This window comes from Corvus moneduloides, chromosome 10 (assembly GCF_009650955.1).
Source record: "Corvus moneduloides isolate bCorMon1 chromosome 10, bCorMon1.pri, whole genome shotgun sequence".
In the NCBI taxonomy this organism is placed as follows: domain Eukaryota; kingdom Metazoa; phylum Chordata; class Aves; order Passeriformes; family Corvidae; genus Corvus; species Corvus moneduloides.
The window spans coordinates 6752605-6780013 of NC_045485.1; the positions used below are offsets into that span (position 1 = coordinate 6752605).

General features: G+C 37.6%; 1 protein-coding gene across 1 annotated transcript in view; it reads left to right on the plus strand.

Moving 5' to 3' along the window:
• Nucleotides 1-5998: 5998 nt before the first annotated feature.
• The window catches only part of CLSTN2 (calsyntenin 2), a 190758-nt gene continuing 169347 nt past the window's right edge, over nt 5999-27409 (plus strand). Inside the window, exon 1 of the mRNA XM_032119231.1 lies at nt 5999-6121. The gene's annotated coding sequence lies outside the window, so the exon portion shown is untranslated. The remainder of the gene's footprint in view (nt 6122-27409) is intronic.

Genomic DNA, 27409 nt, shown 5'->3' on the forward strand with positions numbered 1-27409 from the left:
AATAAATTTCTTCTTTACAATTTGTCTTTGGCAAAGCATATAAAATGTGTTTTATATGTGAAAGTTTCTGGAAAATTTTCAGGGTTTTTTGTAGGTGGGGAAACAGTTTCTCGTGATAGAGCTACTCAATGGTTTGGTTTTTTTTTCCTAACGCTGAGAAAGATTTAATCCTGTAAAATGCAAGTGTTTGTTTACTTCTCCTACTTCACAGCAATTTTTAGTTTCCGTTTCTTTCTTAGTTTCTTTTTCCTGAAAAATGCATTTATCCATGTCCTTGTTTTCTGTGCCTTCCAGAGAAAGTCTTAAATTCTTTCTCAAGCTCCAATCCTCATTTCTTTAGTGACCTAAGCACCCAAATCTGCCTGTCTTCTGAACGTTTTTGTTCTTAGCTGCTACTTTATGAGATTTGGGATTTTGCTGCTGTCTTTGGTTTCTATTCCCGGCTCATTCTGGAAATCCAGGTTTCTATCTCAAGACATACCTTGGGGGAATTAAGGTCTACTCTGTTACAAAGTTACACGTGCCCAATACAGTCACATGTATGAACCATGTGACGAGGACTTGCTTAGCAAAAACCACGATCTCTGACATATTTCAGTTACCAGAAACTGGAGTTACTGGAGATGCCACCGAATTTCTATTAAGGATATGATTTTTCAAAACTTCTCACTTGTTCATCAGAGAATGAACATGGCACAAGCCACACTTGTGAGTCAAAATCATCTTCTGACCTCACCCTCTTTCAAGCTTCTCCTTCTTGGTTCAGAGCACAGGGCTGTTAAAACTCTCCAGAGAACAGGAATTCAACAAAAGACAAACTGTATTTTCAGTTGCCCTTTGCTTTGAAACACCTGAGAAGTGTGCCAGAGCTCTGGTCTTTGCTGATCCCACAGATTTCACTGTGGCATCTACCCAGGAAAGTATTGCCCCCAGCGGGGAGTGACTGCCAGGTCAATGGTGTCCGGGTCTGGAGGCTTTTCCAGCGAGAGGGACCGTGCCTTGCAGCTGTCCCTATGGCAGCTGCATCCCTGTCACAGGGCTCTAGCAGCATCTCTTGTTGCACAAGGCTTGCAGAGTGCACAAGGCAGGAAGTTCAGTCTCTTACATTCTACAGAAGTTAATAGGATTTCCTGTGTGTGTGTAAAAGGCCTCCTGAGCATCCTCAGTTTGTCTGGTTCTGAGGGGAAGGCCTTTGACACTTATGCAGGATTCCAGCAGGCTGAGCTGAAGAGCAGTGAAGTTAGCAGATGAAAAGACTTAGAGCTAAAAGAGGTGGTAAGAAAGCCTAAATTTTCTGCCAATTTCACTGGAATTGACAACCTCTTTAAGCTAGAGATGAGAGAACATATTATCAACACAATTAAATGGAAAATAAATCCATTGTGCTATTTAGAGGAGACAAAGAAAGAAAACATTTGCATTCATAAAGCAATTCTTAACCATTATAATTTGCTACCTCAGGTTTTAGCTGCCTGAAGTTTAGAAATCAGCAGTTAAATTAACTGACAATATTGAATCTGCCCTAGTGTCAGGAGTTAAACCTTCTAAGAGTCACTTTTCTTTCTTTCATAATTCTTTTATAATGTGTTATTTTTGGATCAGTGACATTTTCTAAATGATTTGAGTCAGAAACCGTCTGAATTTTGCAAATACCATTGTACTGTGTCCCTTGTGCACGTGCTGCTTTCCACCCACTCCCCCTCTCCCCCTGCCCAAGCAAGTGTCTATATTGGCTTAGAGAAAAGATGTCTTTCCTCAGAAGATGATGTCCTCATACATTTCGTCCTTATTGTAGTCCTGTTATAATAATGCTTCTGCACTGACAAATTGCAGTTCTGTTGCTCACAGGCTTTGAGACTTGGAAGATTTAATGCACAGACTGTGATTGCCTTCAGAAAGTGACGTGCATGTCTTGCAGTCTTAAATACAGTGTAGGAGGTCAGCATGTTTTGGGGCTTCTAAACATCATCTGGGCCTTTCTCTGTATTCATTTTGTTTCATTTTGGGGCCTGTCCTTAAACTGACTTTTCACTACAGCAATCCTGGGGGCATGAGGTTTCCTGCCGACTCTTCAGAATGGGGTTGGTTTTCTTTCGCTGTTTTCTGCTCTGGTGCTTTGCGTGCCAAGTGCGTTTGCAGAGGGGGCACAGAGTGGCAGTTTTCTAGCACAGTGGTTTAATTGCATCCAAGGGCTTGTAATCACAACCTTTGATGGGACAGAGGGGGAAAATGCAGTGTAAATGGTGCAGGCAAATTTTAATGGGTTGACCTCGAGCCGTAATAAAGGAAGAAGATTAATTGTCTTATCCTAGATGTTATAAATTATTTATATAATGGGTTTATATGAATGACTAATAAATTATAGGAAGGGAGGCAAGTTTAAAAAGGACAAACAACCCACAGCATGAGTATCTTTATGTCTTAACTAAATATGTTTGAATTCATGAAAGCCTTGTACTAATTCCAGCTTCCACCCAGCTAGACAAATGCAAGGAAAAGGAAGACAATAAATACTTCCAGAGAGGATCTTTTGTGAGAAAGACAAAACCTTTATTTTTTTTTTTTAATTTTAGAGTTAATATCAATGTGCTGCAACTTAATATGTCTTAAGAGGGAATAGATTTTTTTTTTTTTTGTATAACTCTTATCTGCTGATTATCCAGCTTATTTGCTCGTTTGAGCTTAACTGGCTTTGTAGTGGTCTGCTTCCAAAACGGATACATGTTAATCTATAAAATATCCTAATGAGAACTGTATATAATCAGAATTACGGAACTTTTTAAATAATGTGAATTTTGTTTTTCTTTTCCAGTTAAACATATAGTTTCATTTAGCCTGAAATAGACAGCATGGTAAAACTTTTTTGTTCTAGTGTTTAAATAAATGCAGTGTGGCATTATTGTGTTTTTGGAAACCTAAAATCTGACTCAAATATATCCTGAAGTAGAATCAGTAGCTCAAATAAGACAAGACAAAACACTTTTGAATTAATATTGAAATTTCTATACTGCATAGGGATAGGAAAATATCAGAGATTTGAGAGGTGTGTTAACCTGTGGATAAATACTGATTTGAACCAGTCTAACATTTTGTAGTTGTTCGTTTCAGAGTAAGAAACTTAAAGTATTCATTGATCATGTTATATATGAAGGTTTTTCATTTAGAATCTATTATTTTATGAAAGCCTACAGAGTGGTTTATGCAGTTAGTTCTATGGGAACATTTTACCAGCCTTCAGCAGGGAGAATATAAACACACCCCCCACCCCCACCACCCTACCAGAACACCAGCTACTCATCTCAGCATAAGAGATTTCTTATTTTAAAGCAAGTACCTGAAAGAGTGTAAAAGGATCAATAATTCTAATGATGTGGAAGTATTTCAAAGTGATAGATCATCTGATATAAAAGAATTGCTTTGTGCTCCCCAAGAGCATGTCTGTTTTCCATTATTTGTAAAGTTTCCACACCACGGGTTACACAGAGCACATATAGTCATATGTTTTACATTTGGGGTTGTGTCTTCAAGATACATCTCCAAGATAAGAGCTTGAAAATAATTTGACATTTTATTTTATTTTGCTTTTGCTTTATTGTTCTTTTCTTCTTCCCAATACCAGTCTCTAAGGTCTTGATCCAAACTGTGGCATTTGTTCGTAACATACTTTTCTTTTCTTCCCCCCAGTATAATTTAGGAATTACGTTGCTGTCACTCATTTGACTGCTGTTATTGCTCATTGGACACCAATTGAAGAGAGCTAAGGCTGGTAGAATTGCAGTCACTGTATCCTGAGAGTTTCTTAAGTGAAAGTGCCATCAAAAGTATTCTGTAGGGATCCACACGAGGAAAGTTTTCGTGGGTTTTTTTTGTTGTTTACTTGCTTGTTTGGGTTTTTTGTTTGATTGATTGTTTTTTAAGAGCTCAGAAACTTAACAGAATCAGGGGGAATGAAAAAGCATTTGGTACCTGAAATTTTAGTTGCATAAGGAGTTCCCTTTTCATGCGAGTTCCTGTGTACTATTTCATTGTGGCTAAGTTGTATCTGCCTTCAGTCAAGAGATGACCTTTGGCTCAGTGCAGCCTGTGTCAGTCAGAGCCTTTGAGTCATAGCTGAGTGCCAGTGGAGCACATTTGTGCGTCTGGATGTTCAGGCTGTTCACGTTTTCAAATAACAAATACAGAATACTTCAGCTACCCTGCAAACCAGAATCCCAAATGCCATAAAAAGCTCTGAAATTGCATCCATCACTTCTCATTTTTCAACATCGACAAGACTTTTGGCCTTCATCTATTACATAAACTCACCAATCTCTCCTCTGGCTGTACAGTCATTACAAGATAAAGAGATTTGAGATCCCTGTTTTCCATTTCACCTTTCCCTGACACATCCCCACTTTAATCTTCATGTTGCTTAGTTATTGCAAAAATGGGCAAAACCAACTACTGTGAAGATAAGTATGCTTTCCTCTGAAAGAAGATATATTGCAACATAGAAATGAACTCAAAGCTCCCAGATTAGTGCTAGAATATAAACTAATTCAGCTTTAAAAGGTTCAATCTTCCTGAGTCCTCAGTTTCCTAATGGTTAAACAAAGAAGCAAGAAGGAAAAAGAATGAACTTCAATTTGCCACAAATATATTTGTAGGCCTTTTCCAAATAGCCAGTGAAAAAATAATTTGTTCATTGCCCATGTTTACTTGTGGCCAGAGCCCTCTCTGTTGTCTTGGTGATTTTTGCTGCTTTCTTCACAAAGGGAGGGACTTGAATCTCATTGATATCTGGGGGTTTTACAGAAGACAAGGCAGGAAAGAGTTTAGGGTTATATCTGTGGATTTTGCTTAGTTTTTAATTTTTTTAATTTCTTTTTTTAAATCTGATTTCACTCTAAGTGTCAACTCTCCATCTTTGAGGTGATTTCTGTTAATTCACCAGGTATTTTCCTCAGCGTATGGTACACACAGCTAAGTAATAGGTATAGAAATTACCTTGCATCTGAGTTTGCTGCAAATGTGGTAGATATTCCTTGATGCAGTGCTCCCTCTTGCCTGGGGGAGTACATTCCTCAAATTGAAATTCATTTAGCTATCACCATTGTATTACTTACGTAGGAGTTCCAGTGACATAACATTCAGATTGTGCCTGCAGGAAGAAAGCACAATTTATAAGCAGAACAAACCTAGGCCTCTTACATTTCCCCCTTCCTTTTTGTTTTGTGTCTTCATACTTTCCAATCAGTAGGAGATGGATTGTGAAAGGGATGTAAATGGTAAGGGTTCAGGAATAAGACAATCTGATGATGTGGTGTATCCTCTCCTTAAAGTGTCTTTTTTGTATGATCTTCCCCTGTGCTTCAAGACCAGATATCCAAATGTTCAACAGCTGGATTTGAAGGACAGTTTTTTCCAGAAAAACATCAAATCCCATTTAAGCATATCTAAAGCTGGTTAAATTGAAAAGAAGTGCAAACTTTTATCAGTGATTAAAATGTAGAAGCTTATGTTTTCTCTACAATGTACAGAACACAAAAGCAATTGTAGGTATTGTCTCGAAAATACAAAGGGAGAAGTTGCCCAAGAGTCAAGTGTTCTCACCCACCCTTCTGCTTGCCTTTGTGTCTTGTCGAGTTGGGTTTCTCTGGATGCCCTTTCTCTTGCACCAGAGCTTTGCAACTGAAAGTAATTCCTTCAGAGGTGTCTGAACCTAATTATGCTGACAGCTGAGAACACATTAAAAATATTTTGCAAATTGCCTTTTTATTTTGGTGTCTTAATTGGAGGGATGGCTGTAAGTGGTGGTTTTCTCATCAGTGCAGTACAATGTGCATATCATTTTTCTTTTATATTTGAATGTTTATTTTAGGGATCTTGTTAGTGGCTTTTGCGTAATACCATTAATACTGGAAGTATGTTAAATAATTTCTCTTTATAGATAAAATGAGCTAAATGGACATGAAACACAAACCAAATTAATTAGGCATGGTTTTTTTTTCTTTTCTAGTGAACAAACACAAACCCTGGATTGAGACGTCGTACCATGGAATCATAACTGAAAACAACGACACTGTGATTTTGGATCCTCCCCTGGTTGCTTTGGATAAAGATGCACCTGTTCCCTTTGCAGGTAGGAATGTACATTAGCAGCAGCATTTGAGCCTGTGGATTGCATTTTGAATTTATTAGCATTTGTAAGGAAGGAATTTCCAGTGTAATTTGAAGGACCCATGTAAAGGCGGTGTCTGAGTCCTCAGGACCCGATTACTGGCCCACAGATCTTGAAATGAGGTGTTTCCTCCACTGAATTTGTTGTGAAGCAGAACAGAATAATACAGCAGGTACCCACTATCAACATATTTTTAGGGAAAACACAATAATTATACAGTTACATTTGAATTTGCTTTTATAGAAACGAATTGTTGCAAATACCTGAAGTAATACATAACTAATTTTTGTTCAGCAGTAAGAGCCCCTGCTTCCTCTCTTCCTATTCTGCTCCCTGGCTATGGGCAAGCTGTCTGACAAACATTTAAAGTTGCTCAAATCGTATCTTACTGTGTAAGTACTTTATAACTGTCAAAACTTGGACAGAAAATTTAATGGAGGTATTGAAAATTTTTGCTCCGGTTGCTGTGTGATAGATGTATGTCATACACAAGTTTTCATCTGTATTGAGTCTGTTTTTCCTGACACTTTTTCTGTCCTGAGTCCCTTAGGCAGAATATGGGACTTCTGCATGTCAAGCAAGTTTTCTCTTAAATTCCCTCTTTCATTAAAAATACTTTTTGAAGAAAAGGGAGAATAGTAAAGCTTGATAGCTGCTCTGAAGATCCTAAGATGGTGCAGTTGTTAAAAAGATGATATTGTTTAAGAATATTTTCTAAGGAAAGGAACTGCTAGAGGTGAGTATCCTTGTTCTTGTGGGGTAGTCATGTTCAGGAAGCAGAAGTCCAAGTGCTTGTCCCAAACAGCATTTTACAGCTTCCTGAAAGAATTGTTCTGTCACTTTTCCCAAAAGCTTATACTGACATCAATTCCTACCCTGCCAAACAGGGGTTCACAAATGGTTTTTATATATTGAACCCTATTTTAATATCAAGATTTGTTTGTCTCTCATGGTGCCCAGTTATTCTTTGTTGCATGAAGGTCAATTCCTAGTGAAAAGATGCCCTTTTCATTTTTTTCCTTTTTTCTATTTCTCTATTACTGTGGGTGTTCCATCTCATATTTGGTTCTCTTGCTTGCATTCCCCTTGGATCCTTTCAGGGACGTTAGTCACATGCTGTTGTCACTGACACTGCAAATTCTGCTGACTGGGAATTTGTTAGCCTAATTATTTTCTTCAGCTTTTACATTGGGAGAATCTACGTGGTTTTCATTAAATAGTGATTTACTTTTCATGTAGAGAATCATCCTTTGAAATACTGAACTTACACAGACACACTGGCTTTTGTGATAAAGGTTATGTTAGACAGTAGTTTTAATTTAGCTTCTCCGTTTATTGATTTGAATTATTTATATTGTGAGAAGTATCTACTTCTTACAAGGGAAAATACTTTCTGTGTATTCCCTGGTATTAATAGTTCATTTCCTGATAATATTTGGCCTCATGATCTGCAGTCCAGGCATAATATTATAGTACTGATTGAACCCTTCACTCCCTTGAAGGGCCTGGATTCCCCCTGTTTTTGGAAAAACCTCCATGCATTTTGCAAACTCTTGTCTTTTTAAATTGTTGGAGGAACTTAATATTTTTGTTGTAATTTTTGCTTTAATATCATGTACTTTTATTTGGTTTCATAATATCATTAATTTATTTAAGGTTTTTTATGGAAAATTGAATTTGCGTCATGTATTTAGGAGGAGAAAACTGAAACAGATACAATTACAACATTAATGATATTCAGTAACTGTACTTTTAATAGTGTGGTAATGTGGAATATCCTTTATGGGTATATTTTGCTTAAATGTGGAAATTTAGGTTGTATAATACATCAGTCTTTAATTGTAACAGAGAATCAGAGCTCCAACAGTTCCTTTATCGATAATCAGCCTGTTAATATTTTCAGTATTTTGTGCAACTATTGGAGAAGAAAAAAATTATAATATTTGGAAATTTTTCCATGGTTTGTTGGTTGTTTTTTTAATGGGCCCAGATTCAAGAATATATCAGGGCAGTTTCTGATCTGTGCTGAAATGTCTGTTTAGATCTCCTTGAGCAAACTGTTCCAAGACTAAATTTGTGTGATTTCTTCCTCTGCAACAACCACTGCAATAGTGTACAGGCAGATTGTTGGTTCTTCCATCAGGATTTGTGTTACCTTACAGAAATAAACTTTTTTTCTAGTAGTACCAATGTGACAAAATCTATTGACAAAAGAGCCCCTCCAACAAACCAAAACAAAACCCAAATCTCAGCCAAACAAAAAAGACAACAACCCAACTGCCATATATGCATTCACTCTGCAAATGGGCATAAGTTCTGTAGGACCAAAACCGAACCAACAACAGAAGGCACAGTGTCGTGTTACCCACCAGGCTGATGGTCCTAGGGCAGGCCTGTATAGAGACGTGGCTGGATGTTATGTGCACAGTGAAATCTTTCTGCTGTTCATAATGTCTTCCCTTTGAAGTGCTCGTCCTCCATCAGTGACAGATTTAGGGAAATTTACAGGATTTGTCACTGTGACAGGCCATGGTAGGGGAAATGCATATTTATTTAATACATTTATCTACTAATTTATACTTATTTATTCCATATTTACGTGTTGCTGGTGAGGACGTAGTTCTTTTGGACATGCTCTTAAGTTGTGGAAGGAAGGGGTTGGTGGTCCTTGAGTTCGTAGCCAAGGCGAAGGGATCTCCAGCCTGAAAGTCACGTCAAAATGAGTGCCCTGGAGACTGGGAACTTCCCTGAGGTTTTCTCTGCAAATCCCTGCTTACTGCTTTGCCAGGCAAAGTCTGGGATATCTGTAGAGGCTGCACGGTGCTCTCCAGGATTGCAGTGATGACAGGATGAGCACTACCAACAGAAGGGAGCAGCTGATAATGGGATCCCACTGCTCTTCCCATGCTGGAAAACACAGCTCTGCTTCTGGAAGGGCTTTCCACTCCCTGAGGAAGATCTGAGTCCAGCGAGAGGAGTCTGGAAATGGTGCAAGTTTTCCAGCTCTGAGCTGTGCATATCAGGATGTTTTGAGCCATGCACAGAGCACTTTGATCCTGCTGCTTGCCCTGGCAGTTTAAGCATTTCATATTTGTCACCCGAGCAAATGGTTTTTCACCAGATAACTGCTTTGTTACTCGGCAGAACTAAGATATTAAGCGGCATTTGCTATTCAGTGATTCTTATCTGTCCTTAGTGCTTTGATAGGTTTTCTGTACCCATTCCCATGTTCTCATTTTTTAGTTTTAATGTTACTTGTGGCTCAGGTCTGCTCCAAACTGCAAATGGTGTTTTTGTTTTTACTTATGGAAACTTTAACATTTTTCCTAATACCTCTGCCTTTTTTCATCACTGTGGCTACTAAGGTAAGTCTGTCAACCCCTTCTAGGAGTACACACATTATGGTGCACATCGAACTTGAGTGGTCACAAACTTGAGTGGAGAAAATTACTGTAATCTGCTCTTTTTTTTACCTCTGTCTAATGTTTAACATCAAGGGTGATGACAGGAGAAAAAGGAATCTTCTGTGCAGTTACCATCTCAACAGGTCTGTGTTTTCAGGAAGGATTAAGCAGAGACTAACAGGACTAAATGTGCCTGTGAAAATGCTGACTGTCAAATGTGATCAGCGTATTTCATAACTGGAGCATGAAGACTTTCACAAGCTTGCAATGAATGGCTTTTGGTGTCTCTTTATCTTATTAATTTATTGTGAATAATTGAAGTGTATGTAAAGTCCTGGTTCTTAAAATTATCTTGGTATAAGCATACCTCACTTTCTCTTTTTTGTGCAATTACATTTTTTTTGTCTCCTAGTTTTGAAGGAAAGCTTGAAAATACCAGTATAAGCTTGTAAGTGTGAGAAGTTCCAGTATCAGCGGTTTTCCATATTACAGTTTTTCAAGTCCTGGCCCAAAAAGGGTTTTCACAGAGTGGTGAAATACAACTGAATTACTAAACTCACCATGGCAGCCTGGAGCCTTTTGCAGGGTATCAGAGACACTCCCTGACCCTCCTCCCGTCCCCTTGGCCAAAAAATACTCGCCAAAAAATAAACCTCACAAAACCCACAAAGAAACCATAAGCATTGTATAGATGCAGAGTGGACTTAGCTCATTTAGGGACATCCATGGGAGCAATCTCTCTTAAAAAAACCTAATAAAATGTACGTGAAAGAAGGAATGTAACTAATTCAGTTTACACTGACTGGCACAGTCAGCCATGCAACAGTCAGCTCCCTTTCTGGTGGGGAGGCGGGTAATCACTTCAAGGATTTGACTTTCAGGCTTAGGGGTAGTTTGGCTAGAAACAAGGTGAGATCTACTGAATCAATTTGACAGGATTCTGTCCCTCACAGAATGCTGTGAGATTATGGAAGGCTTTTGGAAAAGACATCTATCTGCATTCCAATAACAGCAACTATGTTTCATCAGCAATGCTGTGCAAAAATAGATATGAAAGGAATTTTAGGATGTCGTCAGTCCATCCTCCTGCCCAAGGCAGGACCCTTGTCATCCCTGATAAATAGTTTTGTGTCCTAATCTTACAGCTCTGTAGTGACAGAGATGCAACAGCTTCCCTGGGTGATCTATTGCACACTTCACCATACTCCTGGTTTTTTATGAAGCTTGGTCTGAGCTTTCTGTACAGTGATTTTAGTGCATTAGGGTTAGTCCTATCCTAAATGGCTAGGTAGAACAGATTATTCAGACTCTTTTTGTGCAGAAGCCTTTTATGTTACTCCCTAAAAGCACTGTGATCATCTAAAACAGCCTAGGCTGGAGGGTGTTTCTGCTGTTTGTGATGTTACCTGAAGCAGAGAAACAGGAGGTAACTTTCAGAGCAATGAGATGATGGATGCCCATTCTCACCTTGAAAGAGAAGAGCCACACTTGTCACTGTGTCCCTATTGCTGGGCCGATAAACTCGCATTCGAGTGCCTTGTGTCACAGCAAGGCTGAGCTGGGTAGTTGTACCAGAGTTGGGCCCATTACATCTTCAGCTGCTTTTATGCTCTTGATAAATTTATAGAGAGCCTTTCTTAGAAAGATCAGAGGTCTGGCTGCCCCCAGACAAGTAATCTGTGTCTCAGAAGCAGTTCCAGATCACACCTCCTTGGCAGATGGAGTCCTAGTCTCTGACTATATTTTGGCTGTGCTAAAAGCACCGTAAAGAATAAGGAGACAAAAAAAACCAGCTAGGAAGGGTGCCTGAATATTCACTGAACTACAAGCTGCCACCACAAACTCTCCCAAATCTTCTTTGTTATTCTAGCAGTTCAGAGGAGTGTGTATTCTCAGCTGCACCACAGCAAATCCAGTAGTTGTCAGTCCACTTATACCCAGGGGCGTATAATCCCATTTCTCTGCTTCAAACTGTGAAGCTGTCCAGCCTCCTTGTTCGTTTGTTTGTATTGATAAGCAGTGGCATTAATAGCAGCTACTATCCTTTTGGTACAACATTAAAAGTACAGAAGTTATTTTAAAATTGTCATTCTGAATATTGTCATTTCTACTCACTGTCAGCCAGCCTTAGAACACAAGTCAGTTTATGATGCCCAGAATTCATTGGTGTTAAATATTTCTCTGTGAAAATGAGGCATGATCAAAAAATATGAAGTGCAGGCAAAGCCACAGAGTGTTGCAGTTTTTTATAACAATTTTTAAATGATTTTTAACTTCTATCTTTGAGGTTTACATTTATTACTGCAGCTTAATTAGTTAAGACTGTAGCATTCAAAGGCAAAAAACCAGTTTCTTCATGGCAATCTTAATCTAAGGTAAAATAAAAGATTGGTAATAGCACAATTAATTCTGGAGATGCTTTTTTTTGGCTTAAGGGATGCTGCTCATCCTCCAGTAAAGTTAAGAGTGATAAACATGCTCAGGTTTCAGATTTAGAATGCACCAAAAACCCAATCACTCTCACAGTGACCTCTGTTAGTCCCTGAAGCTCAGAGATGAAGGGTCTGAGGGCTTTGGGGTTTGGTTACTTTTTGTTCTTGAAGTTTTTGCCGATTGAGTTTGATTCCATTTCTTAGTCATTTTTAGAGCTGTGCAATAATAATAATAGGTGACATCAATGTGTCCAAGGAAGACTCAAGGGTCAAGGATTCAGGCTGTTCTAATGGAGCTTTTAGTGGCTGCTGAGTGGTCTGTCATTGCAGGAGGAAGGGGTTAGGCAGAAAATGAGAATTGAATGCGTGAGAGTGAATGCAAGTTCCTTCTGACAGATAAAACCAATAATGAATGGGAATGTTGAGATACTTTATTACACCTAAATATGCTAAATTACTTGAATCTAGAAAGAAGCAAGGTAAATAATCAACTAATTCCAGTCTGATGATAACCACTTGGACTTTTAAAACTATTTATGGAAAATACTGGTTTGAAATAAATTTGGGCTGGTTTTGAGTAGTTTTCTTTATGTATAAGACTTGATCTTTAGAAAAATAGGACAGAATATTACAGTGGATTGCAACTCTACACAATAGGACAGGGACAGAATCTTATAACCCTGAAGTGTACTAAGTAACCATTTAGGTAAAAAATCGTTTAGTTAAAACAGATTATCGCTGAAGCTGCCAGGAAAATAGTGAGAGTTGTTAAACTTCTGGGCTATTCAGAGCACAAGAGAGAAACCTGAGTGGGGAGTACTTGAATTACTAAGCCTGTAGGTCCAAAAATTTGTAGCTTCTGTTATGCTCGGTGTATGGATGAAGATTTTGTGTTGCGCTCCTTTGAAACTAATGAAGCCTTGCTGTGTGAGAGCCTTGCTTATAATTAAAAACTACGCTGTGAACAATTTGCCTGAATCTGCAGCTAAAATACAAAGTCATTTATTTCAATGAACTATATCCATTACGTTTTTATTTTCAACAAAGTATTTTAAAATCTGCAGAAAGTAATTTATTTTGTTGAGTTAACAAAATAAACTTTAACAAGTTTTTTTTCTGCAATGAAACATTTTAGTGTGAATTAAGACTGCTTTTGAGATGTAATTTTTGCCATGTAGTTAAGCGTGGTTTCTACACTTTTTAGACATGCTCTAAGATCAGAGACGGTTCCTCAAGGATTTCAAATTCTGAAGGTTACAGGAAGGGCAGCATAGGAAGCACATCTGTTTGGGGATAACAAGGATGAAGAATAGTTCTCTTGTTATGGTTTGTGTAACACATGGAGGGTTACTTGAGGTTTGAACAGGCTCATATATTAAAATAAGTGAAAAATGTAAAACTGCTGTAGTTATCCCTCATCATTAAGATTGCAGTAGAAATCATAACTGCTTAAATTTTTACAATTTCAGGTAGAAATGAATGTTTTCCAACTTTTATTGATATAAATGAAATTATTTTAAAAACTCTGCTAGCAAGCATAACTCCAAGACATGAAGATTTACACTGAGCCAATTGAAGCAAACAAGAATGACACCCCCTAGGACATTTTTTCTTGTTGTGTAGTTTGATTCTCTTCGCTATTTGATACTCAAGAAGTAGTGAACTTGCCCTGCTCACTTTTGCTCTCCAGTCTGTGTGAACCTGAGAATCCAAAATCTGCACCCATCTTTATTTCCAGTGCTGCAGTAACATAAGGGACTCTGAGGGAAGGCTGAAAGAGTAGTGTGAGAACTCAAAGGAAGGAATAAACTGGGTCAAGTAATGCAAATTCCACTCTAATATCTCTCTTCAAACTTTCATTCCATCTGTGGTCCACCCATTAATTCAATTCCATCTCTCTCCTTTACATAAATATTTCCTTTTATGTGTGAGTTCCTGTGTTGTCATGTTCTTACGTGAATGATGATGAAAATCAAAAAGGTCTGCTTGTAAAAGCATGAAGGATTCGTTATAAAGACTTAGAAAAATAATTTATAATACCAGGAAGTGTTAGTAATGTAACAAGTGGAATTGGAATATTCACCACTTAAAAGTTTACTGCAACAAAATTGGCACTGCAGGATTCCAGCTTGCTTTAAAAATAAAATCAAAAGGCTTTAAAATGTGTTCCTTGGAATGGAACTACTTGAGTTAATGTGAAGCAGCAGGGACATGTCACTTGCTTGTAATGGTTTCTAAATATTAAGAACATTTTAAAAGAATAGCCTGAGTAGGTAATTATTTATTCTTCAGAATTCCTTATGGTTATTGGTCAACAATTCTCTTGTGAGAAGAATAGATAAAAGCCCCCACTTTTCTTTAAACTTGCTTCTTTCTAGTCAGCTGAAAAAAGCTTATTTTTCTGGACAAGAACAAACACTCCCAATAGCCTGAAAGTGGTGTTGATCCCTTTGCTTGCTAGGACCACCTAAAAAATGCATGTGATACTACTTCTATGAAGCAAAAAGGGAAAGGAGAATATAAAGAATTCAAACTCTGGACAGGTGGTTTAGGTCATCGATTTTCTGCTCAATTCTCCTGTTTCTGACTGTGTGAAATGGATCAAACCAATTTGTTCTCCTGGCCTGTTGTTTCCTCCACTGTCCTTTTTTCTGTGTTCAGATTATAAAAAAAAAAGAGCTCTCCCAAGTGCTTTTATCTCAATGACTGTGGAGCACTGAGCATCTCTGAGTGCAGCACCAGCACAAGGAGGATTTGCTGTTCTCACCTATTTTCTGTTCCATAACCATTTATGAGATAGGTGTGTTTACAGGGGATGTAACAATGGGACTGTGTGGATGTTGAGAACCTGAATTAACAATCCTTCTGGAGATACACATCAGTGTGGTTCACAGCTCTGTCTCTGCCTGTCACCCCTGCTTCAGACAGAGGCACTGCACAGACACGAAGGAAAAGTATTGGCAAACAGTGGAGTGGAGAAGGGAGAGGGGAAATGGATTGTCTAGGCATTTTTAAGGTTGCTAGTTCTCAAAATGAAAAAATAATTCCTTGAGTGTTTAATCTTGGGGTTGTGCTTTGTGAAGAAGAAACAAAATGTGTCTTGCTTTTTATCACAAATGTGGAATATACTAAATGTGTTTATCATTGAGTAGATCTGTGTTTGGTTTTGGCCGTTATAGATTTAATATCAAGGAATAAAATATCCAATTATTTAAGATGAAAACACAAGACGTGATGTAAAGAGCCAAGTATTTTCTTAATCATGTTATGTGTGCAGAGAGATGTCACAGGGATGTTGTGGATGGTGCTGATCCCACTGAGATACAGTGAGGCTGCAAGGAGGCTTCCCTGTCCTGTGTAAGCCTTGCTTTTTGTGCGGGAGTGATGCTTTTATTTCAAAATAAATAACTTTTTAAAATTGTAATTTATTTTTTATATAAACTATTCACTCTCAACTACTATGACTACGTACAATGCACACAAAAATGGAGGTCTTCAAAATATTAGGTAGGAATAAAAATTCTTAATACCACTGGTTTAACATTACATGACTGCTAGGCCATGAATGTTCTTTATGTGTCTTAGGCTCATATAAAAATCAGAGGAAAGTAGATTGAAGGTATTTGACAGCAGACTGACTCCTGGAGTTCACTCTTCTGGCAAAGTGACCCCCCTGTGTTGAGTGAACACCCTGGCAGGGGCTCATGTCCTCATTGCATTCTCTTGTACAGCAGTTCTGCATTGACCTCATCATGTAACAGGTGTGAAATCCATGTGTTTCCTGTGAACCTTCGCATTTTATATCAAGGAAATGCTCTTTTAGTTGTCATTATCCCCATGTTTCTTTAGATTGTATTAAAAAGAAGTAGACACGGATATCAGACCTCTCAGTAATTGTAAATATGGCCTCTTATGATATATGTCATTAATACAGTTAAACATGCTAAAATATTTAAACTGCAGTCTTTAAATATATAGTTGAATACTACTTTAAGAGGAATATGTATTGTCTACACTTGATTCATTTGGGGACTTTGTCTATCAGTGGGACTTAATTTTCTGGTTAACCATGGCTTTGAGCGTATTTTTGGAGGAGAGGTTGTGAGAGTGTTGGGGACTCAAACTTGTCATGCTGTTGGACATCTGTCTTTGTTTCAGGTTAATTGCAATATATTAATTAATTCTTGGTTTTTTAAGAGCTTTTTAAAAGAAAGATTTTATTACCAGATATAACAGACTTTTTACTGCATGTATTATCCCTTCTGGCCTTTCTATATTCTATTGATCCTGTTGTGGTTTAACCAGCAGGCAGATGAACACCACACAGCTTCTCCTTCACACCCCCACCTCAGTGAGACTGGGAAGAGAGTCAGGGAAAAAAATCTAGAATTTGTAGGTTGAGATAAAGGCAGTTTAAAAAACAGAAAAGAAAGGGGAAGTGATAATGGAATTAGAATATAAGATGATGCACAATGATGTTGCTCACCCCTCCCTGACTAATGCTAGTTCACAGTAGCAGGTGTGGCCACCTTTCCCCCCAGTTTATCCTCTGACATCATGCCCTGTGGAATATCCCTCTGGCCAGTTTGGCTCAGCTGGGGCTGGGTCTCCTCCCAGCTTCTTTATATGCCAGTGATGCACTGTTCTGAAGAAAGATGAAATATCCCTTTTTTCTTAGTGCCAAGTTAAAGAGGATAAACCTTCCTTTTGAAAGGTGTCGCACTGCAGTGACACCCAAATGTCATCTGAGTGCCCCTTGGTCTGGATTACTGGTTAAAAATGTCATCTAAAATTGTACAAGTAAATTTAACCATAACACTTACGAAACCTTCCTGAGTTATATGTGCCAAAGCTCCAAAGGATGTGAATCTGCATGCTGGCTAGGAGGACCAAATCTACATTATTTTTGGTTGAAAAAACAGTCCCAAGCCAAAAGAATGCTGCAATTAGAAATGTCTAACCTTATTCCAGCTATCTGGAGAATCTCTCAGCATCTTCACTAGTTGGGTTCTTTGCCAGTGACACCAGACTGGCACACAGCAATTTTGTTCAGTGATTTGGAAACAACCTCTCCATTTATAAATGAAGTCCAATGCTTCTGTATTAAATAGACCAAAGATTTATATTATTTTAAATGTTGTCTGATGTCAGGTTGACTCTTGTTTCTCAGACTGAAAGGCAGTGTAGAAAGACAGTGGAGGCAACACTAGATTTTTTTTGTTTGTTTGTTGCTTCCATCATGGGGGGGAGGAGGTGAACATGAACACAGTGGAGTCCAGAATCTGTGAGAAAACAATATATAATTTGTGTTAGGTTTTTGCAGGATTACACATTCTGCCACCCACAGGCTCGACAGAGCCCTCGTTACCATCTGCTCCTGCCATGGTGGCAAACACTAGAGCTGCCCAGCTAATTGGCTCAGGCGAGTTTAATTAAGGAGGACATGCTGGTGTGATTAAATGATGGAAAATGGGCACCCAATCCCATCCACACAGCTCCAGTAATCTCCTGGATGCCCTAATCCTTTCCTTGGAGCATTGTGTGGTCTCACTCTCTTGGATCCTTGCTCTCTCCCTCCCCCTTCAATGCCTCGTTTCAGTGTCATGGATTGTCAATCGATTTGTTTGTCACGCCCTTCCATCACCCTGACCTTGACACATTCTCTTCTTACTGAAAACCCATGAGGGCTTAAATAGATAAAATATTGGTAGGTGTGAAGTATAGGTAGGTATGTTATAGGCATTTATGATGCATGCTATTTTAAAACTTCTGTGCTGTTACAGCATCTTTTGGACAGAATTACCAGTGTATGCATTTTGTATCCACACAAACACTTGCCTTACTTCATTACTTTTGTAATAAAGTATTTTGTATCATGAGTCAGTTTCCCTCACTTATAGCATTGTCTCTTGTGTGATGTTTAGAAAATTATACAAAGATTGAGAGAAAAAGAACTAGTTCTTGAAAATGATTGAAACAAACTTACATTACCTTTAAAAATGCAAGTTGAATTTTTAAATTTCTGATTTTTTCTTGATTTTAAAAATCATAATGTACTCTAACTTGCTTGCCCTTTATATAAATTTTAAAATAACAGGAAAATAATTTGGATTAACAAATGAGAGCAATTGCCAACCTTTTACAGGAATTCATCTCCATAAAAAACTGTATTTAAATTTAAGTATTTTCCTTTAAAATCATTTAATTTATTAAATTTGAATTTAGTTCAAGCATTTCAAATTAACTTATTCCTGTCATATGACAAAGAAATTTAAATAACTGTGATGCTGCACCAGTGGATATAATAACCACGTCAGGCCTAGTGTGTTTTGTTGTTGCTGAAAAATTTTCAGGTCAGGTGGGTCCCTTTTTAACCAGCTGCTCAAAAAATTTCTGAAAGGCTCATTGGTACTCGATTGATTTGTTAGTGCATGTGACAGATTTAATGGATATTTCTGACAAGACTTCTGCTCCTTACTGATGCCTGCCTTGGAGAGCTTCCAGGTGTGCTAATGAAAACAGTCGTGAATGAAGGCAGCAACAGCGAACGTTGCATTTGATGTGGAATCCAGAGCACAGAAATTAAATTCAATATAACACTGTATTTAATAGGCGTGCTAGAATTGAAAGGGTGACAGCAATTTAACATCAGCTTTTAGGTGCTTTTGGACTAGAATACATTATTTAAGACAGCAAAGCTTCTGCATGCCAACTGGCAACTTCCGTGGAGCTGAGAGCTGTGTTTCTGTACAGCCTCTTCTCCCAGGGCTTCACTTCTGCAGTGTTTCACCAAAACTGGACAGAGCAAAGGGAAAAATTCTGCAGCTCTGTTGGCTCAAATGGATATTTGCCCATTTTCTGCTACCTCAGTGCTGTCCGTATTTGTGGGAACTGGCTGTTGTGTGGGAGCAGCATGAAAGGCAACGGAAATCATGTGCAATGAAAGAGAAATCATGTGCAGTGAAAAGCCCCATTCGCTTTGTATAAAATTTTTGATTAAAAAGTCCTTCCTTGAATTGAATTTGCCCCAGCTGTTGCCATCTGTCAGCTTTTCAATGCCCTTTGCAAAACACAACAGTGTTGATCTTGGTCCAATCTCTCTGGGGAGTGCTGCTATAGGATGTGCTACATATGGCAGATTATCAGTGTCACTGGAGGAGCCAAAGGCTGCTGGGTGTGGGGCTGAGCATGCAGCTGGTTGACTGAAAACAAAACAGTCTTATGCTTTAATCTGCAAGATTTAAGTAGCAGGCCCTGCCTACTGTTTACTGGAAAGTGCTTTTCTATGCTGCATGTAAAAGCACAGCAGAAAAACTACTGCTTTCTCCAGCGTCCCCATGTAATTTGTTTGCTTGGTGTGGTTTTACGTACAGATAAAAGTTAATTTGGTTAGAATTTTTCTTGTCAATGACTGTGGCTTTGTTGAGTAGAATTAGATATAGAAATAACCCCCATTGTGCTGATTTATTTTTAATTTTTTTATTTCAATATCATGTTATCTATGTAGAAGAGAGGGAATGAACTGCTTGGGGATGAACACTTCCACGTGTGTCTGCTGTGACTACAGGTGTAGAGGTAGTGGCCTAATTTCCTAAGAGGTGAAAGATAAAAAAAAGGACAGTTTCTCAGAACAGCAAGAGAATTTTTAGAGTAAAAAACCTAAATAACTCTGAAAATGTATTTAAAAGTTGTGAATAAACCCTTAAGTCAGAAAGCTACAGACCATCCTAAAATATGTTGTTAATTCTTTTGACATGTCTTAAGCTGACTCACCACATGAAGATTTGCCAAGGTTTGAAATAACACTGGAGAAGGGGCATTAGATAAATAGGTGAAGCATCTGGAGCCACGGACTGTGTGCATTTTGGGGTTTTCAGCAATCACTTTCTGGAAGGACAACACTGCCATGATGCAGCTAAGGTACTGGTTAAATTTGCACTGTAATTAAACTTAATCTGAATTTTCAGTAACATCTTGCCCACAGTTCAATTTCTTTATGAATGGCTCTGTGACCTGGAATAAGGGATTGAATACAGCTATTTTGTTTAAATAACATACAACTTCCAAGGAGTTTTTGAAATTGCTTTACTGAACTTAGTTCTTACACTCGGCCTTGAAACTGACTCTTAATTGTAGAAGATACTGACTTATCTTTAGATTGCAAGTTTAAATCATACATAAATAACATCAAATATTTATTAGCTCGTTCTGGGATACTTTTATTATGAAAATAGGAGGTTTTGAACTCTGTTCCTATGATAAAGATGTAAAAATCTAAACATCAGAAGAGAAGTGAATGCAGATTTAAAAAATGAAAGTTCAGCTTTGAATAAAAAAAGAGAAAGCTGAGTCATTGTTTCCTAAAACTAATGGGAAATAATTTAAGGTGCTGAAGTAAGCTGTACTGATGTTGGCTTATAATTAATTTTTGAGATTGGTAAGTCAGTAGATAAACTCTAGGAAACTGAAGCCTGAATACACAGAAGGAGAGGCATGCTGAGCATTTCAGGTAGTTCTGTGAATGCTACAGTCATAATATTTATTCTGAGTTTGTCTTCATCTCGAGAAATGTTCAGACTCAAAAATATTTTGCATATGAAGAATGAACTGCTATCATTCACTATGATTTATTGAAAACTGTTGGGTTTGTGGTATTGCACTGTGGTTTTCTGCTTTCTGAACGCACCAAAGCTGCTTTGATTGTGCTGGCTCTTTAGTTTATACTTGAGTAAAACCAGGCTTTTTAGGATGTTTGCACTGGTCAGAATGGATCAATTTTTTATCAGGCAACCAAAATAAGTAACTTATTACACTTCAGGAGGGTGCACAGAGCACAAAACTAGCGCATAGGAATTAATATTTCAGTATTCTGCACTTAAGCCACTATGTGCTGTTTCGCTGATGACAATGGAAACAACAGAAAAGGAACAAAAGAGAGGAGTCCTCCCTTTCTTCCATTAGTTGTCAACAAATACTTGAATTGACTATGAGCTGTGATCTGATAACTTGTATTTCCACCTCACCTGGCAGCCAGTTTTCCCATACACTCAGTTTATTTTGTTCTTACTTAAGAATTATAAATTCTTATAATTTCTTCTTTGAGCCAGGGTATGTATCTGTAATTGTTCTTAAAAGGAATTAGATTCCAGAGGACTTCAGAAATCAAAATTTAATTCTTTCATCTGACACAGATGTTGGGCAGTCACTTAAGTGCCCAGGTTGACTACCATTCATCATTTGGTGTCCATCAACATCAATAGATCACTGTAGGAATCTATTGAAATAAATGGCCTTATTAATATAATTGCTGCTGTTCATGTTCCTTGTACAAACCTGATGATGGTAATGTATGCAGTCCTTCCTCTTTCATATTCTGGCATGCTTTTGAACTTTCTCTGCCTTGCATTTCCTTTTGGTTTGGAAAGGTGGCTTCTACCATTTTCCAAAAGCCTGCTTGCTTCAGTTTCAGCATCCTGTCCAAACTGGTCAAAGTACAGGATGCATGTCTCTGTATATTCATCTCCTTAAAGGAAAAATTCTCAGCAACTTAAAACCATCAGAGTGTTTAATTTTATTTACTGTGGACATTCAAAAGAGGTAGGTCAGTCCTGAAAGGGAGCTGTTTGCCTCTCATGGCTTATTGCAAATTTTTCAATTGTTTTCACTTGATAAGAATTTGATTTTTGATTTCTTGCCATTTTGTTTATCACAGTCTGTACTTGACATAGAACTTAAAGACATAATTCTCACGTGCTGTTGTCTATCAAATTATTCCAGATAATCAGTCCATTAGGTCAAGAAAAATGCAAACTGCAGTGCTCTGTGTGCTGGGTCAGAGCCCTTCCTGCAGGGGACAGAGAATTCTCAGTTACTCAGTTTTTGGGCACTTCAACAGAGATGTCCAAGAGGTTATACACAAAGGCTTTGTCTACTTTTGTCTGTTTCTAAGTGGTCTTAATCATAGGCCATGGAAATACAGTTTTAATTCAATTTTTAGGCTTTTAAAGTTAAATGGAGGTTGCCTTTTCTGTTGTGCCACAAATAAATAGTGTGTCTATTTATGGTCAGGTTCCTGTCTTTTTTATTTTTCTTGCCACACAGTACTGCAATTGTCATAGGATTTCTGATCTAATAATGATCTCATCACTGACATTAGAACCTTTGACTTGCACTGACACACATCTGAAGAGGATTACTCATGTCAGGGTTGCACCTATTGGCAGTTACTGCTTTCTGTTGCTTCCTTGTTCTGAATGTTTTTCGGAAAGGAAAAATAAAAAGCTTTTCATGAAGATACTCTATTTATTCTTGGCACTGGAATAGTCCAGAGGCCATTTAAGCACTTAATAGATTAGCTCTGGTTTATTAAGAAAATGGGCACGATCAGTTTGAAATGATAGTAAGTCAGACTTTCATCTACAAGTAGTTATTAGTGCTCTACTGAAAGACTGAAGGCAATGTGAGTCTGACCCAATAAGACACACATGGGTCTGGCCTAATAATTTTTTCCAGTTTACTCTCCCTTCTAATCAGGAAAGTAGCTTCGTTTAAAAAAAAACCTTTTGAAGGTATTTCTGATAGTCAGAAAATTATTTAATGGTTTCATATTTACTATATAAGTGGCAAGAATAATAGGGTATGTTCTGTGATTTCAGTGAATCATTTTTTTCAGAGACAAAGGTAGGAAATGGGTATTTTTAGATTTATTTTTGTTAATAGATCTGAGCGCTTGAAAGAGTGGACAGCTGCAATAGCTCAGTTCTGGGGCTGATTTAAATAATGTGTCTCTTGGTTTCCAAGGGGAAGCAATTGCTTCCTTGATAAATAAAACAGTTTCTATGTTTTAGACACTAATGAGGAAAACCCAGTAATGATAAAATATGTCAGTGTTCATTTTTGGTCTGTGTGAAGTGTGTGACACAAAATAGTGCTGTTTGGGGAAAACTGACTATCCCACCTGCTACTGAGAAATAGAAACAGCCAAAAATTTCATCTGAGCCAAAATTCCCAACCACCTTCCCTCCCTCTCTAGTTTTCTTGGAATGGCACTGCATCTTTTATTTCATGATTATGGCCATGTTATCGCAGCAAATAAATGACTGTTAGATCTGCAAATATCAAAAGTGTAATGGATTTAAAATTATACATACAGAATTAAATATTAAAGAGCTGTTTGAACCCACTGCTCTGTTAATGATGACTGAAGTCCTGGATCTAGTTTTCATTTCTTCCAGTGAAATGCTGACAGCAGTTCCTTGGCTTTTTTCCCAGTCTCCCCTGTAAAAATGGTATATTTCTAATGCATAACCTTCCTCTTGTGCTCAGCAAATAGGGACTAACTTTCCTGATGGACCTTATCTTCCTAATTTCTAGCCCTTGAAAAATTGACTATCAAACAAAATCCAGTTACCTATAAAGAAAAATTAATCAACTGCTGCAGAAAAATGGCTAATCTTTATCACTGACAGGAGACCAGGATCTTCAGTGTGGCTGAAAATGAGCAAAAATAATAGTAAAAGAGAAACAACCTTTTTTTTTTTTTTTTCCTCCCCCAGTCTGTGTTTTCTTCTCTGTTAACACCATGACTAATTACTAATTCTAAGTATGCAACCATCTGCTGAAGCCAGCAGTAATATCCAAGAAAGCCTGAGCTGGGGTTTGCATCAGGATGAGTGGCAACTACAAGGCATGGAAATCTTGGACACTGTAAATTAAATAATTCTCCTGGTTTGGAAGTTCATTGTTCACTACAAACCAGCAATTAAGTGCTTAGCTCAGCCCTCTTATCCTCTGGGGGACACAGGGACAGAGTTCTCAGCTCTTCCCAAAGACTCAGCTTGTACAAAAAGTTCATCTGCGCATCAGAGTCCTCAAAGACACCTGGGCCTGAAATTTGAAGAAGGGGTAAATGCCCTTCCCTACTGCTAAAGATTTACCCCATATGTTGAGGAATTGCTTTGGATATAAGCTCAAGACTACAAGTACCTAAGGGAATGAGAACAAAGATTTATTCCAAGTTATGAAAATTGAGGAGGAACACGAGAAGAAGGTCCTGTAGAACAGGTGTTTTCCCAGTATTTTGAAGGGGATGAGGTAGTAAAACTGTTGCTTTTTTTTTCCTTTTACCAACATCATCTCGTAGACCTGTTGAGCCAACTGTGAGGGATTACTCAAGAGTCAAATAGTCCTTTGCATATATCCTGGGATGGTTCTGTGGTAGTTGGACTCATGTTAGGGAATCAGTAGCTATAAATTTAAGAAGAGCATCTTTATTACATCTGTTGAGAAACTCTGTGTTTTCACAGTGTGAATGACATGCCAGTCCTGGTTCTTTCTGTTGGATTCTTCTTGGTGCTCACACCAACTGGAATGATGTTTGATTGGGGTTTTTTTGTTGGTGCTGATCCTTCTACCAATCCAATAGGCAGTGATTTTGGAAGTGTTGTCCCTTGCAGCTCTCAGGCTGAGAACCCCTTTAGTCCTTGGGTATGAAAGACAAGCAGTATTTTTCTGGAGACCAGTGGTTTGCGCCCAGGGCCACTTGAGAAGGCAGCAATAACCCACATACAGGGAGGGGAATTGTCGTAAGGAAGAACTCTAAACATCATCAGAGCAAAGTGCAGCAGTGTCTGCTGATGGGCGGCTGCTTCTTTCAGCTTTTCCTCTGTTTAAACTCTTAAAGGGGTCCACTATTCCCTTTTGTGATGAAAACTTTCCTGAGTTCCTCATACCATATTTTTTAATTTCCTTCAACGGTCCTGTAAACTTGGATGTGAATCTGTAATGTACAGGGTGCTTCCTATTCCTCTCTCTGCTCCAAATAACCTATTTCTATTAGCTACTGTATCATTTCCGCCTGAACATAAAACCACTTATTTGGTTGGTAATGTTCTTTATCTCCCTTAGTTTTCATAAGTATAAAAATATTTCCCCAAGCATTATGAAATGATTAAAATTCAATTTGAGTGCTGAATTATGTATGGTTTTCAATTTCGCATTACTCTAAGAATTTTTTGTTTCTCAGCTTTTTAGTATTATGAGAAAATATCTACTATCAAATGTATTTTTAATAGATATTTCCTGGTATTAGATGACACAGTAGACATTTAATCCATTCTAGGAAGATGTCTAAATATTTAATTTTACAACTCATAGCAGCCAATGCTTTTGATAAATGGAATGCTTCCATTTATGGCTATGATTTGGGGGGAGCAAGCAGATAAACAAAATTACTTCCAGAGAGGAGGAAAATTAGTTCAGTTAATTATTTTACTTAAATGTGCATGGCAATATCTATCAAGCCGCCAACACAGGAAAATAACCATCAGCAGAATGAAGCCTGAAAAGCATTAATCAAAATTCAGAATGATTAGCATTCTTAGTTTGAATAAGGAGTAGGATCCTGAAGATATTCAGGGCTGCTGAAAGTAAGTGAATAATGGATAATAATAAAAGCCTTAAAACAGAGGAGAAGCTTTAAACATCCAGAGTTTTGCTCTACCATTTTTTTTCTTTTAGTATCTGAGTTGGAATACAGGCATTTTATATCTCAACTTCATTGTAGGTTGGTCTCTCTTTTTTTAATATTCATGTAGATATATAAATGAATGTTCAGAACAGATTGGAATCACTTTGCTGGAATTAAAAAATACCAAAGCTTAAGATGCTGATTTCTTTGCTTTTATGCTTAGATCTTTGTAGTTCTTTACCTGGAGACCTTTCAGGGGTTTGCAAGGTGAGGTTCCTTATTTCTTGAAAGATGCTGAGGAGAATTCTTTAAACATACTGCTTTTCTTTTTCTTTTGTTTTAAAGTGACATTTGCAGACAGCCAATAAACTTTGTACCTTTATATAATCTTATCTTGACCTTCTCAGGCGTGCAGAGAATTAAATGAATTTCACTTACTTGAACTTGGTTCTCTAGGTGCTCTCAGCATTAGCTCTTTATATACCTATTTGCTTAAAATGCTTCCAGGAACTATTAGTGTTTAAATGTGTGTATTCATTCTTGCTATAAATTTGACACAGTAGATTTTATTGACGTTATTGGTTCATAATTTTAGCTCTATGTATTGAATGTATGAAGCAATGCAGATAGATTTACAACCAAACACATTCATCTTCATGAAATGTATAGCTGAGGTGCTTAACTCTAGGATATTTCTGAACATTCACATAAATGCTTTCATTAAGTAATCAATAGCATTGAGTATTTGTACATAAACCATATGGATGAGTGATGTCAAAAAGTAATAGGGATTATAAATCCATTTTGTCAGTTCTCAGAGTATTAAGTGCCTCAATACGAAATAAAGTTATATAACTGCGTATCCTTTTAAGAACTGATGGCTGTGATATTAATACACTCTAGACATGTTTTGGTAATGTGGAAATAATTTTCTGGTTACTGAGTTTAGTTAGAAACCTGCAGGTTTTTGACCTACTATTGGTGAATTTATATCATACCTGATAAAATACTTTTAATCAATCAACTCTTTTATACTTACACAAAAATCATTTTTTCCTTTAGTATTAAATAAAGGCTTCCTTTTGTAATTGTTTTGTTGTCTAAATGTCTAAAACAGTGAATTAAAATGTTTAGGGTTGTAGTTCAATCAAAAATATGGTGGTTGCAAAGGATTTCATCGTTGGCCACAAATGAGCAGGTTGTAAAATAATCAGTTACAGTAATCTGTGAAAATGGTACTTTGTCGTTATTGGAAAATAAAATCCAATTCCCATTTTTATACAGTTCTTTCAGAGTTAATGTTTTCCCAGCAGCCACATAAATTAGGAATTGCTCAGCTGCTTAAGTTATGAGCAAACGCCAAGGCATAAAAATGCTCCTTTAAACTTGTCTCTGAAATGAATTTGTGGGAGTGGAAAAGTAATGAAGTGAAAAGCAGGTGAGAGGATTGTTATCACTGTAAGGTTTTATTGAAGAATGCATCTTCCCACAAATAGTTCTGGAAGTGTAATGAATTGTTCACAGGATAAAATACTCGCTAGAAATGGCAAAGCTTCTCCATAGTTGGGCATCTCTTTCGTGGCACTTGGCTGGAATACCAACATGTCCAAAGAAAACAGATTCGAGCACACTCATATTTGTAATCAGGGAAATATTTTTGTAAAGACAAGTAAATATGACCAATTAAGCATTCTTGATTCCATCAATCTCATTTAATTATCAGGAATTTAATTGAGAGGAGTGTACAGAACACGACCTGGAGGTGCAAGCATCCTGTTGAAATTTACACCGGACTTGAATCTCAGGGATAACTTTGCTCCTTCTTGCCATACAACTCTTGTCTAACTTATATGTGCCTGAAAATTAATTCTGATTTCAAGATCATAAATTATCAAATGCCTGTGCTGCTCATGTAAGCCACCGATTCCACTGGTTGAACCTTCCT